The sequence below is a fragment of the Lissotriton vulgaris genome, chromosome 9 (assembly GCF_964263255.1).
Source record: "Lissotriton vulgaris chromosome 9, aLisVul1.2, whole genome shotgun sequence".
Taxonomy (NCBI): domain Eukaryota; kingdom Metazoa; phylum Chordata; class Amphibia; order Caudata; family Salamandridae; genus Lissotriton; species Lissotriton vulgaris.
Window position 1 is genome coordinate 1,186,830,841 of NC_141697.1, and position 13,660 is coordinate 1,186,844,500.

The following is a 13,660-nucleotide window of genomic DNA, read 5'->3' on the forward strand; positions in this document are numbered from 1 at the left end:
CATATTCGATTGGCGGCATAGAGTGGAGTGGTGTAGAGGTAGGGCTTAGAGTGCAGTGGAGCGGCGTAGTGTGGCATGGCGTAGAGTGGCTTGGCAAAGAGTGGAGTAGCAAAGAGTGTAATGGAGTACAGTGGAGTGGAGTAGAGTGAAGCAGCGTAGAGTGGAGTAAGGTACAGTGTAATTGCATACAGTAGAATAGCGTGGAGTGGTGTACGGTGTTGTGGCATAGACTGGAGTAGCATACAGTGGAATAGCATACATTACAGTAGCATACAGTGAAATAGCGTACAGTGCAGAGTGCAGTGGCATACAGTGGAGTACACTATAGTGAGGTACACCAGAGAGGCATAGATTGGATTAGCATACAGTAAAGTGGAGTGGCGTACAGTGTAGTGAGGTGAGGTAGCGTGGAGTGGCACTGAGTGGAATTTTGTAGAAAGTAGTGGAGTGCCGTATAGTAGATTGGTGTACAGTGGTTAAGAGTGGAGTGGTGTAGAATGGAGTCTGGTTGAGTGTAATAGCGTACAGTGGATTACCGCAGAGTGCAGTAGAGTGTAGCACCATACAATGGAATGAGGTGTATTCTAGTGGCACACAGTTGAACAGTGGAGTGGCAGAGTGGAATAGTTGCATTGACTGGAGTGGCATGGACTGGTGAGGCATGGAGTGGGGTTCAAAGGAATGGTGCATAGTAGAATGGCGCATAGTAGGGTGGCGTGGAGTGGCGTACAGCAGGATAGCATAGAGTGGAGTGTCGTACAGTGGAGTTCTGTACAAAGAATAACAGTCCCAAATGAGCCAATACAACATATAGTCTTTCAGGATGGCCTTAATTTTTGCAGTCCTCCTCAAAATTCCACCTTTAATGGGTTACCATTCAATTTCCTCCATGCCGTGTCTTGTCTCTTTTATAATGCTTTTGCTTCTCGCCACCGCCACTGATTTAAACATTAAACACGTACCCCTAGGTGCCAGTCCAAAGACTTCACATCCTCCAATTCAATGGTTGACGGCCTTGGTCGATAAGGATTTGCGTTTTTGACGGCAGGAAAACAAATCACAAAATGTTACAAGCTACCTTGCTGATCATGGGAATAGACCACATGTATGGGATCCGGTCAGTTGCACCCTATGATAAACTATAGGCTGTGTGACTTGCACCTTGTTTATTCGTGTAAGCTTCCTTTAATAGAGATTCCAAATGATTAATCACACTGAAATGGTGTGTTTTATTTAGCTTCTCTTAAATAAATAAATAAAACGGTGGGTTGGCCATTGATTTACTGAGTGTCATGGCTGTGCATTGCCCTAGACCACAGCATTTCCCTGAACCATCCCTGGACTGCTCTGCCTCACTGTTTTGACAGCCAATTCTATAATGGGTATTTGGCAACATTTTGAGGGTATGTATTATGGAATCCCCCGAACACCAGAGGTAAATGGCCCAATAACTTCTGGAAATACAAATATATAGGTTCACATACAAACAAATAAATATTATATACCTGTGACAAATACTTTGAAGCATGTTGTGTTGGTGGTTCATATTCTGTGTTGCTCCATACGCCTTCAGGTCGTTCTTTTAAGACAGTGCATCCTGTTTTTTTTGTTTTGCAGAGGCAAAAGTAATAGGGAGATCCAGAAAACTGTTTCTACCATGTGTCATCTTCCGTCTTGCCTAGCGGTTTCTAATGGCAGGGAAACTGGCAGGGGAGGCCAAAGCCCAAAGACCACATCCGGGGCCCAAAGTCAGCTAGGTATAGACAAAGACGACGGTCTACAGGCTGCTTGAACAGGGACCCTGCTAGCACGGAGGCTGGGTCCACACCCCTTTGGTGGCAGTGGAACAGGGTTGATGGGTGTAGCCAAAAGCCATGATTTGTGCTCAGGTTCACTACTGATGGACCAAGGCCATATGCTATAAGCACAAGGCCTGTGGGGTGTGGCTAAAAGTTCCAAACTACCTGCTCAGCTGGTCAGCATGGCCAAAGGATGTACTATGACCGCTGGGGGGAGGGAAGATAGACGAGGGTGCTTGGTACGGGATGGTACAATTAAACTTCAAGTAGGTTTCAAAGTGCATAATAACACAACCAAAGAAATTCACTAAGAAAACATTTCAAAATAGAAGTTATGGTGATTGCCTTGATGTGAATAGTAATGAAATTCGTGACGTTATTGGTTGCATCATGCTTCGTGCTCTGGAGAGAGTAATGTTGGCGCAATTGATAAATTGCAATGTTTTTCCTAAATCAAAAATGCTTGAGAGCAAAGTTTATTTTTCATAACAAATGTTATTTTGTGGTCTCAAACAACCATAACTTCCCCTTAACAAGATTATGTTCATTAGAAAAACAAACACATATCCTTTTACAACAACAGTACACGACCCATGCAATCACATTTCTAATCTGCTTTATGAATAAGGATTTCTTCTGCAAGAGGAAACACAGCACAGGCTGAAATAAAACTATTTAATGAAAGCAATAAAATACTGCACCCCCAAGGCTCATGTGAACGATCCCTTTGTTATCAGGTATCTCTATTTATCATTGTGATTTTTTCTGCAACAAGAAACATTGAAATATGGTCTGTAAAGCAAACACTTGCCTGCAGGTTACAGTCTCAGCCAGGCATGGTTTATCCGGTTCAGTACCGCCTCAAAACGCCACTGGAGGAAGAGAAGTGAAATAAATTATTAGTAATTATGAAGATCTTCTGCAAATCAGTTTACATCACACGCTTACAGAGGAGATGTACAAGGTACATAAAGATAATGAATTGCTTACGGTATGTGTTACCATTGGAAAATGAGATGTGTAACGACAAAGCAAATGTCATCTTAAAATCTATTGCTTTAAGGTAGATTATTTACTGTCCCCCCTTTCTGAAGAGCCACTTTTACTTTAACATGCCACTAAACGACATCCCAACCCCGCTCCACCCCACATTCCAAACTGGGGTATTTCAACGTCAAAACTAGCTCGGCCTAAAAATCACAAACCACCTTCATCTTCCCCATCGTTTGAGCTCTGGTTCCAGTAGCCCAGGCACGGAACAGACTAGCTGGGAAGACCAGCGGTGCATCTGAAGGCCACTCCTTCGGACCCAGGCCTCAGACTGGTTGCAACCTATGCAGATGGAGGCTAGGGCACTGGGATGAAAGGAGACACCCATATTAACAACAAGTATTGGCAAACCAATCTCATGAATGCACTGTCAAGCCAGACCTAAACATCCATGTACTTTAATGAGTGCACTTTTCCAATCTCTGCCGCTGCCCGCGAAACACCATAAATTATCTAGTTATCTAAGACACTTTGATTGCACTACAATGGCATGTGTGTTCCCTGTAAAAGTTCAAGATCAGGCACCTTGCTAAATACAATTCTCACAGCTGGGTGGAGGGCAAACAATTTTTTGTGGTAGCACACAACTTCTGCCCAATCAAAACTCGTACTCCTGATTACCAAATGTGGGCCGAGCCAAAAACCTTCTCCTGGTGATGCACACATAACTGTCTGGTGAAAGTTGCACTGTCAAGCCAGAGCGTAAAAAGTTCACTCCCTGATAAAAGAGCATGTTTGCTGGCAGTTTCCTTGTACTTTACCATCACTGCTGTACTCTGCACTGCCTCAGCTGACAAGGCTTCAGGGCGCTCTGTGCAGCTTCTCTCATCTACTTTAGCTTGCTGGGGGTCTCCACTCAGGAGCACTTCCAGACTGTACAGCAACAAGGCCATGGGCTGACCTGCAGCCTTCAGTCCAGTCTAGCAATGACATTCACCAACGAATACAGGAAGTACCACACAGATTGACGTATGTCAAGCTGCTAGGAGTTCAAGTGTGGTTATGAAGATCCCCCCTTATACAGTCAGTGTACACGGCCATTATTGTAGCTATCCACTGCAAATTAGACTAAATGCAGGGCTCAGGATTTGGCACCAACCAATCCGCTTACTATATATTTGCATGTTATCTACGCGGCCAAAAGGTGGCATGGACAGGATCTTCTTTGTGTATTCCATATCAAAGCAAGACAAGAAAAATAGCTACAAACAAAGAGCATTCTTTCTGCCTTTTCCGGGCTCATTTAGGGCTTCTTTCAACAACTTCTTCAGGAAACTGCCAGGGCTGAAAGGTTGTAACAAGGACTAGAGGATGGAAGATGGAGATTAGAGCAACATGAAGGAGACTCTGCTTGAGCTCTTGTGTCATAATGGCAACCTAAAGAACAAGAGTAACCCCTAGAGAATGGATCCACTGCTATGAAGACGGGTGGGGGAGTTGGCGGGGGAGGTTTGCAAGGGGGGAATGCTGTAACTATGCTCAAATACACATCCAACAACTCATGTCAAACCCACAGTTTTGAATTAGAGGGCACATACAAATACAGCCACACTTATCCGACGCTTGAGATGACAGGAACATTGGGCACCTATTACTGGGGCTGCAAGACATGCTATAGTGGGTAAACCTCGCACTGGGGACCAGCTGAGCTCCACCACAAAAACGAGATTGATTGGCTTGTCGCTAAACATTTGCTACAAAGGGGTGAGGGAGAATTCACTTCTATGGACAAGAACTTAGGAACAATTATAAGCTCCATTTTTCCTCTGCAGTGGCTTAGGGGGCTTGAAGAGTGCTGACTGAGTGTTTCAGATGCGAGGGAGGTGGCTGGCACCCACTCAGAGAGGTGCTTGCATTCGATTTAGAGGATCAAAGTGTCCTCCCGCCACAGAGGAAGCAGGAAAAGCCAGCACACAAAGGCAAAATTCAGTTATAGCCAGCCCTTTATTTATTTGATAATCAAAAATTAACCAAGAAGTGACAAAAAAGAATATGGAGGGAAAACATCATGTATAACCAAAATGATGTATGCAAGACTGCTTATAAAGTCACCATGCAGCTCGAAAAAGAGACATCACATAGATCAATTTGTGCTATCAACCAAATTTGAAGAATTATACATACATCCATAGTAAAGTGCTAAGATGTGCTTACTTGAAATATAAGGTGCAATTAAGACTTATTTTCAGTAAAAAATCTTGTAACATTGCAACCACAGCACAATTTATAACACACACGTGCCTGAGGTTAGTACGTCATTAGTTGTGGTACATAATCACGGATATGGAAGAAAGACTGTTAGTAAATTGGCATGCCAAACCAAAATAACCCTGGTACTACACAGTCAAATCCGTTGAACAAAATCAAAGACATTAAAAAATCGAATTTAAAGTGCATGTAAGGAGACATCATTGATAAAATTGTATCAGATAGAGCTGATTCGGTTAAGTCACAATTCTGTGTCATGATTTCAAATTATATTTATTATAGCCCAAGTGGGCATTCATCAGATTCAATAACTGGATAGATGATCACCTAAATAACGTTGATCCAGCCCACTGGATTAATAAATAAACACATGCGCATGTATTACAATACAATTCCTTCTTGCCAAAGCTGTAGACAAAATCAATCTCATGTTGGATGGAATGGTGCATTCGTGATGAAGACACAATGTTCAATAATGCCCAGGTGGGCACATTTATATAAACTTTGAGTTCGTGTAGGAAATGTGATGTTAGTATCAGCAGTCATTCTAGGGGGTGAGACTATTGTAAGTAATCAATGTGATCAGCTATTGCTGCTCTGAATACATCATAAGACTAGACACCCAACATCACATAGGCCTTTCTGCTTGAAGAGCCTAGAAGCCTGCCTGCCTCCTGAGCGAGGGTAGGAGTCTGGCTGGCCCTGCCAGAAGTGAGACTATCCAGAAGGAGAGAGGTCTACTGTGTCCAAGGTACTGAGGACATCCACAGAGCTGACTACCTGAGAACAAGTTAGGAACAAGAGTGCTGCAGAGGTTCTCCCTGATCTCCTAGAACTGGTTCCTGACTATATATTATTATTATTATCTTTCTTATATAGCGCCAGAATCGACCCTCGAAGGGGTATCTCCGCGCTTGCCTTGGGAACCCGTCCTGGCTTTTCCCTGTGAGATAGCCCCTACAGGGCATCCCTAAAGTGAAAGCCAGGCATCCCGCCGCGGGGGGCCGTTGTGGAGATTAAGCAAGCTTAATGCCCAGAGTTGCAGAGTGTGAACCCATGATTAGGTCAGGCACCGAAGCGAGAATTATCGAGTCCATGGATATTTGAGCTCAAGACCCGGCCGCGTCGGGAATTGAACCCTCGTCCCGGGTCTGACCTCTGCTTCAGGGTCTGCCTGCTCTAACCAGTGAGCCACACTTCTCCACACTGCTGATTCCTGCAGGCAGAAACTCTAATCCTCTGCAAGCTTCAGATGACAGGGGCTGGTCTTATGTGATTTGGATTATGCACTGCCAGTAACCTGCTCCTGCAAGCAAGCGCACAACATTTTTGTCACACTTTCTCTGCCTGCCATAGTGATTTCTCTGTGCTCCTGAGAAGTATGGCAAAAACGTATAATTGAATTTCTGGTCTCTGATCCTGCAGCACGACACTTGCAAGTCCCATACATGCCAATAGACCCGGGGCAGGTCTCTATAGAATCAATGGAGAAATGCATTCTACTGAATTTGTCAACAATTTCCAAAATGTCTGCATGTATGCAGTTCAATTGTCTGTGCCTATCAACCAGTTGGGGCTTCATCTGCAGAGGCTACTGCATCGTCCCAATTGGGGCTGCACTTGCCTACCAGCAGAGGTGGGGCTCCATATGCCATGATAACTGTGCTGGCCTCATCTGGTCCGCAACTGCCTTGAATGGCCTAGGCAGGGCCAACAATGAAGCCCCCGTCTGAAAAAGCCAGAGTAGTCATGCCTGTACAAGTTTTAAGAGGCCAACTGGTGGTGAGCCATGGAACTAAGCAGCGGAGTCACGTGTACAGAGACCTGGCCCAAATTAGCCTACCCTGCAATCACTGGAATTATTTTCCTTTGCCCCATTCCCTGCTTCCAGGAGTTTGGAAAGAAAGTCAAATCTGCTCCAAAGGAGCAAGGAATAGACTAGTGCTGCACCACCAGGGGAAAGAACTGGAAAAAATAGTAAAATAAGTGGCATTTTGACCCATGGTAGGAAATTGAGCAGACACCAGAACTGGATTCGTGATTTTATCTTACTTCTGAGGGTGGGTCTGCCATTAAGTGGTCACACCGGGGAATTCTCTCAAGGGAACACAGCAGGTGTAACTCTACAAGACAGAATGGTACCCAGGGTTACTGCCCTGTATACCAAGTTGGACTGTGTAGTTTGTCGTACCGCTGTGATTTTAACACCTTGGCTGCGGCTCAAATTCCGCCGCCGTGCTGGACATTCCATTGGTCGGCGTGGTTCGGATGGCCCCGTGCACTCAAGCCCACCGTGACTCATGATGGCAGGGGCCGTCAAGAGCACGGAAGGGGTTAAAGTACTTTTTTCCTAAAACATTAGCACTGGGCTTGAAACTGAAGTTATTGTGTTTAGTAAGATTGTGGAGTACTGAGCTCAGAAAGCTTGCCTCCGCTCCTGTAAGAGTCAAGTAGAGAAAGGGTTGCACTTCACTCAGTTTGCAGACCTAGTAACCCCGGTCTGCTCTGTGGCTCCTCAGAACATGACATCCTTATACAGCTCACGGAGGCAGTTTAAGTAGAACAGAGGGCAACCCAACCTCTCGGGCTCAGGTGACTTAAAGAGCAGCTTTCCTCTAGAAAAGCTCCAGAGAAGATAGTCATTTCTTCTGTGGTGGACAGCTATACGTGTTGGCTGTTTCTCAGCTCAGTAGCGAAAGAAACAAGGAGAGGCAAGCGCTTAGGGAGGTAGTCAACTATGGTAATGTTACACTGATGCCAAAGTCCACACAAACCACGCGTACAAGTTCTGAAACATGGATTGTTGTTCTATATTATAGTGCTAGGTTCCTGCAAAATTCAGTGTCAAATAAACGTGTAACCGCAGTAAAATGCAAATATACATGTTCATTTTAAACAGGTCTAACGTTACATAATAAAAACACATGAACGTTACGCACAAGCAAGTCAATGACGTCATTAGCAGCTCTACCAGATGTCAGGGAGACTCCTCTGGCACTGGCCGGGAGACAGTCCAACTCAGGTGCTCCAAAAATATTAACTATTTAAAGAAAAAAATGAAAATAAAGGGTAGGAGCTCTGGAGAAGATACAAATCTTTCCCATAGCACTGTAAGATTTTCCAAGGCAGTGTTGGCACTGTGTTGGAGTTGTGGAGACAGCCTGGTTGGAAAATGCGAAGGTACAAACTAAAATCCTCAGAGAGGTTGAGTCGGCAGAAAAACATCAGCATGAAAAGGGCTTTGATATTCCACTTTCAGGTATATGTATGAATATGTTTGCACAGTGAAGGCCTGTACATAGTGCACACCAGCTCACCTCCCATGTTCACAAACTGGTACAGGTGCAGTTAGTGGGGCTTGTAACAAAAAGGTAGGCCAACTCCCTAAAACCTGTCATATGCATATTCATCTTTGGCTAACAGGTATTTGTCTTATATACACCCCCTTCTGACAATGGCCGCTTGAAAAAGAATGACAGACGTTCAATGTCGTGCCCTCCTGCTCAACACCTGACAAATTTTAACAAGCATTGGCATAACCAATAGGTCTTGCATTTGGGACCTTATAAGTGTTTAGCCATGCAACAATTCGTGTTGTTGTAGCAAGGATATTCTGCTGCACAACTAAATACTTATAGGGTCCAAAAAGAGAAACCTATTGGCTATGCCAATGCTTGTTTGTTTTTTGTTGCTGTTTTGTTTAGGTTGACAGATCTACAATAGCTGAACATGGTTTTTGTTAACAGTTCTTTGCATCAAATGAACTTGTTTTCATTGCTTTGAATGTTGTTTCCATTCTGGATGTAGGAAGCAGTAATTCCCGGGGGTTTGGGGGCTGCCTAGCTCTGCGTATGCGCAGAACTTTGCAAATGAGAAAAAGCCTGGTGCAGGCGCAATTTACAGTGTGCACTGACGGCTGGTGGTGTGTGTGACTGGTGGAAGCGTGCACTGACGGCTGGTGGTGTGTGTGCCTGGTGAAAGCGTGCACTGATGGCTGGTGGTGTGTTTGCCCGGTAAAAGTGTGCCCCGACGGCTGGTGGTGTGTGTGTGTGCCTGGTGAAAACGTGCACTGAGGGCTGGTGGTGTGTGCCTGGTGGAAGCATGCACCGACGGCTGGTAGTGTATGATGGCTGGTAGTGTGTGACGGCAGGTAATGTGTGACGGCTGGTAGTGTGTGTGTGCCTGGTTAACGTGTGCACTGACGGCTGGTGGTGTGTGTGCCTGGTGAAATCCTGCACTGACGGCTGGGGGTTTGTGTGGTTGGTGGAAGCGGGCCCTGGCGGCTGGTGGTGTGTGTGCCCGGTAAAAGTGTGCACCGACGGCTGGTGGTGTGTGCCTGGTGGAAGCATGCACCGACAGCTGGTAGTGTGTGCTGGCTAATAGTGTGTGACAGCTGGTAGTGTGTGTGTCTGGTGAACGTGTGCACTGACGGCTGGTGGTGTGTGTGCCTGGTGGAAGCGTGCACCAAGGTTGGTGGTGTGTGTGTGTCTGGTGAAAGCGTGCACTGACGGCTGGTGGTGTGTGTGCCTGGTGGAAGCATGCATTGACGGCTGGTGGTGTGTGTGTGTGTGTGTGTGTGTGTGTGTGTGCCTGGTGAAAGCGTGCACTGACGGCTGGTGGTGTGTGTGCCTGATGGAAGTGTGCCCTGATGGCTGGTGGTGTGTGTGCCTGGTGGAAGCGTGCACTGACGGCTGGTGGTGTGTGTGCCTGGTAAAAGTGTGCACTGATGGCTGGTGGTGTGTGTGTGTGTGCATGGTGAAAAGGTGCACTAACAGCTGGTGGTGTGTGCCTGGTGGAAGCATGCACCGATGGCTGGTAGTGTGCGACGGCTGGTAGTGCGTGACGGCTGGTAGTGCGTGACAGCTGGTAGTGCGTGACAGCTGGTAGTGTGTGACAGCTGGTAGTGTGTGACAGCTGGTGAATGTGTGCACTGACGGCTGGTGGGGTGTGTGTGCCTGGTGGAAGTGTGCACTCACGGCTGGTGGTGAATGTGCCCGGTGAAAGCGTGCACTGGCGGCTGGTGGTGTGTGTGCCTGGTGAAATCATGCACTGATGGCTGGGGGTGTCTGTGCCCGGTGAAATGGTGCACTGACGGCTGGTGGTGTGTGTGCCCGGTGAAATGGTACACGGGGGGGCTGGGTGCCCGGTGAAAGCGTGCACTGGCGGCTGTTGGTGTGTGTGCCTGGTGGAAGCATGCAGTGACGGCTGGTGGTGTGTGTGCCTGGTGGATGCATGCATTGACGGGTGGTGGTGTGTGTGCCTGGTGGAAGCGTGCACTGACGGCTGGTGGTGTGTGCCTGGTGGGAGCATGCACCGACGGCTGGTAGTGTGTGACGGCTGGTAGTGTGTGTGCCTGGTGAAAGTGTGCACTGACAGCTGGTGGTGTGTGTGCCTGGCGGAAGCGTGCACTGACGGCTGGCGGGGTGTGTCTGGTGGAAGCGTGCACTGACGGCTGGTGGTGTGTGCGCCTGGTGGAAGCGTGCACTGACAGCTTGTGGTGTGTGCGCCTGGTGAAAGTAGTACTCTAGCACTGCTGGACTCCGCCTGTACATGGACTGACTAGCTCTAACTCCATCTTCCATCTCCTATCACCTCTGACTGGCCCTTCTTAGATCTCCCATCTCCTCCCGCCTCTGACTGGCCCTACCTCCATCTCCTGTTTCCTACAACCTCCCGCCTCTGACTGCCCCTACCGCCATCTACTGTCTCCTCTCACCTCTGACTGGCCCTACTTCCATCTCCTGTCTCCTCCCACCTCTGACTGGCCCTACTTCCATCTCCTGTCTCCTCCCACCTCTGACTGGTACTACTTCCATCTCCCGTCTCCTCCCACCTCTGACTGGCCCTACTTCCATCTCCTGTCTCCTCCCACCTCTGACTGGTACTACTTCCATCTCCCGTCTCCTCCCACCTCTGACTGGCCCTACTTCCATCTCCTGTCTCCTCCCACCTCTGACTGGTACTACTTCCATCTCCTGTCTCCTCCCACCTCTGACTGGCACTACTTCCATCTCCCGTCTCCTCCCACCTCTGACTGGCCCTACTTCCATCTCCTGTCTCCTCCCACCTCCGACTGGCCCTACTTCCATCTCCCGTCTCCTCCCGCCTCTGACTGGCCCTACTTCCATCTCCTGTCTCCTCCCACCTCAGACTGGCCCTACTTCCATCTCCCATCTCCTCCCGCCTCTGACTAGCCCTACTTCCATCTCCTGTCTCCTCCCACCTCTGACTGGCCCTACCGCCATCTACTGTCTCCTCTCACCTCTGACTGGCCCTACTTCCATCTCCCGTCTCCTCCCACCTCTGACTGGCCCTACTTCCATCTTCAGTCTCCTCCCACCTCTGACTGGCCCTACTTCCATCTCCTGTCTCCTCCCACCTCTGACTGGTACTACTTCCATCTCCCGTCTCCTCCCACCTATGACTGGCCCTACTTCCATCTCCTGTCTCCTCCCACCTCTGACTGGCCCTACTTCCATCTCCCGTCTTCTCCCGCTTCTGACTGGCCCTACTTCCATCTCCTGTCTCCTCCCACCTCTGACTGGCCCTACTTCCATCTCCCGTCTTCTCCCGCCTCTGACTGGCCCTACTTCCATCTCCAGTCTCCTCCCACCTCTGACTGGCCCTACCTCCATCTCCTGTTTCCTACCACCTCCCGCCTCTGACTGGCCCTACCGCCATCTACTGTCTCCTCTCACCTCTGACTGGCCCTACTTCCATCTCCTGTCTCCTCCCACCTCTGACTGGTACTACTTCCATCTCCTGTCTCCTCCCACCTCTGACTGGCCCTACTTCCATCTCCCGTCTCCTCCCACCTATGACTGGCCCTACTTCCATCTCCTGTCTCCTCCCACCTCTGACTGGTACTATTTCCATCTCCTGTCTCCTCCCACCTCTGACTGGCACTACTTCCATCTCCCGTCTCCTCCCACCTCTGACTGGCCCTACTTCCATCTCCTGTCTCCTCCCACCTCTGACTGGCCCTACTTCCATCTCCCATCTCCTCCCGCCTCTGACTGGCCCTACTTCCATCTCCTGTCTCCTCCCACCTCAGACTGGCCCTACTTCCATCTCCCGTCTCCTCCCGCCTCTGACTAGCCCTACTTCCATCTCCTGTCTCCTCCCACCTCTGACTGGCCCTACCGCCATCTACTGTCTCCTCTCACCTCTGACTGGCCCTACTTCCATCTCCCGTCTCCTCCCACCTCTGACTGGCCCTACTTCCATCTTCAGTCTCCTCCCACCTCTGACTGGCCCTACTTCCATCTCCTGTCTCCTCCCACCTCTGACTGGTACTACTTCCATCTCCCGTCTCCTCCCACCTATGACTGGCCCTACTTCCATCTCCTGTCTCCTCCCACCTCTGACTGGCCCTACTTCCATCTCCCGTCTTCTCCCGCTTCTGACTGGCCCTACTTCCATCTCCTGTCTCCTCCCACCTCTGACTGGCCCTACTTCCATCTCCCGTCTCCTCCCGCCTCTGACTGGCCCTACTTCCATCTCCCGTCTCCTCCCACCTTTGACTGGCCCTACTTCCATATCCAGTCTCCTCCCACCTCTGACTGGTACTACTTCCATCTCCCGTCTCCCCCCACCTCTGACTGGCCCTACTTCCATCTCCTGTCTCCTCCCACCTCTGACTGGTACTACTTCCATCTCCCGTCTCCTCCCACCTCTGACTGGCCCTACTTCCATCTCCTGTCTCCTCCCACCTCTGACTGGTACTATTTCCATCTCCTGTCTCCTCCCACCTCTGACTGGCACTACTTCCATCTCCCGTCTCCTCCCACCTCTGACTGGCCCTACTTCCACCTCCTGTCTCCTCCCACCTCTGACTGGCCCTACTTCCATCTCCCATCTCCTCCCGCCTCTGACTGGCCCTACTTCCATCTCCTGTCTCCTCCCACCTCAGACTGGCCCTACTTCCATCTCCCGTCTCCTCCCGCCTCTGACTAGCCCTACTTCCATCTCCTGTCTCCTCCCACCTCCCACCTCTGACTGGCCCTACCGCCATCTACTGTCTCCTCTCACCTCTGACTGGCCCTACTTCCATCTCCCGTCTCCTCCCACCTCTGACTGGCCCTACTTCCATCTTCAGTCTCCTCCCACCTCTGACTGGCCCTACTTCCATCTCCTGTCTCCTCCCACCTCTGACTGGTACTACTTCCATCTCCCGTCTCCTCCCACCTATGACTGGCCCTACTTCCATCTCCTGTCTCCTCCCACCTCTGACTGGTACTACTTCCATCTCCCGTCTCCTCCCACCTATGACTGGCCCTACTTCCATCTCCTGTCTCCTCCCACCTCTGACTGGTACTACTTCCATCTCCCGTCTCCTCCCACCTATGACTGGCCCTACTTCCATCTCCTGTCTCCTCCCACCTCTGACTGGCCCTACTTCCATCTCCCGTCTTCTCCCGCTTCTGACTGGCCCTACTTCCATCTCCTGTCTCCTCCCACCTCTGACTGGCCCTACTTCCATCTCCCGTCTCCTCCCGCCTCTGACTGGCCCTACTTCCATCTCCCGTCTCCTCCCACCTCTGACTGGCCCTACTTCCATATCCAGTCTCCTCCCACCTCTGACTGGCCCTACTTCCATCTCC

At 49.4% G+C, this 13,660-nt stretch overlaps 1 protein-coding gene across 1 annotated transcript in view; it reads right to left on the reverse strand.

Moving 5' to 3' along the window:
- TMCC1 (transmembrane and coiled-coil domain family 1) overlaps window positions 1–13,660 on the reverse strand; it is a 485,716-nt gene that overhangs the window by 330,274 nt on the left and 141,782 nt on the right. Inside the window, exon 2 of the mRNA XM_086939244.1 lies at window positions 2,611–2,671. The gene's annotated coding sequence lies outside the window, so the exon portion shown is untranslated. The remainder of the gene's footprint in view (window positions 1–2,610; window positions 2,672–13,660) is intronic.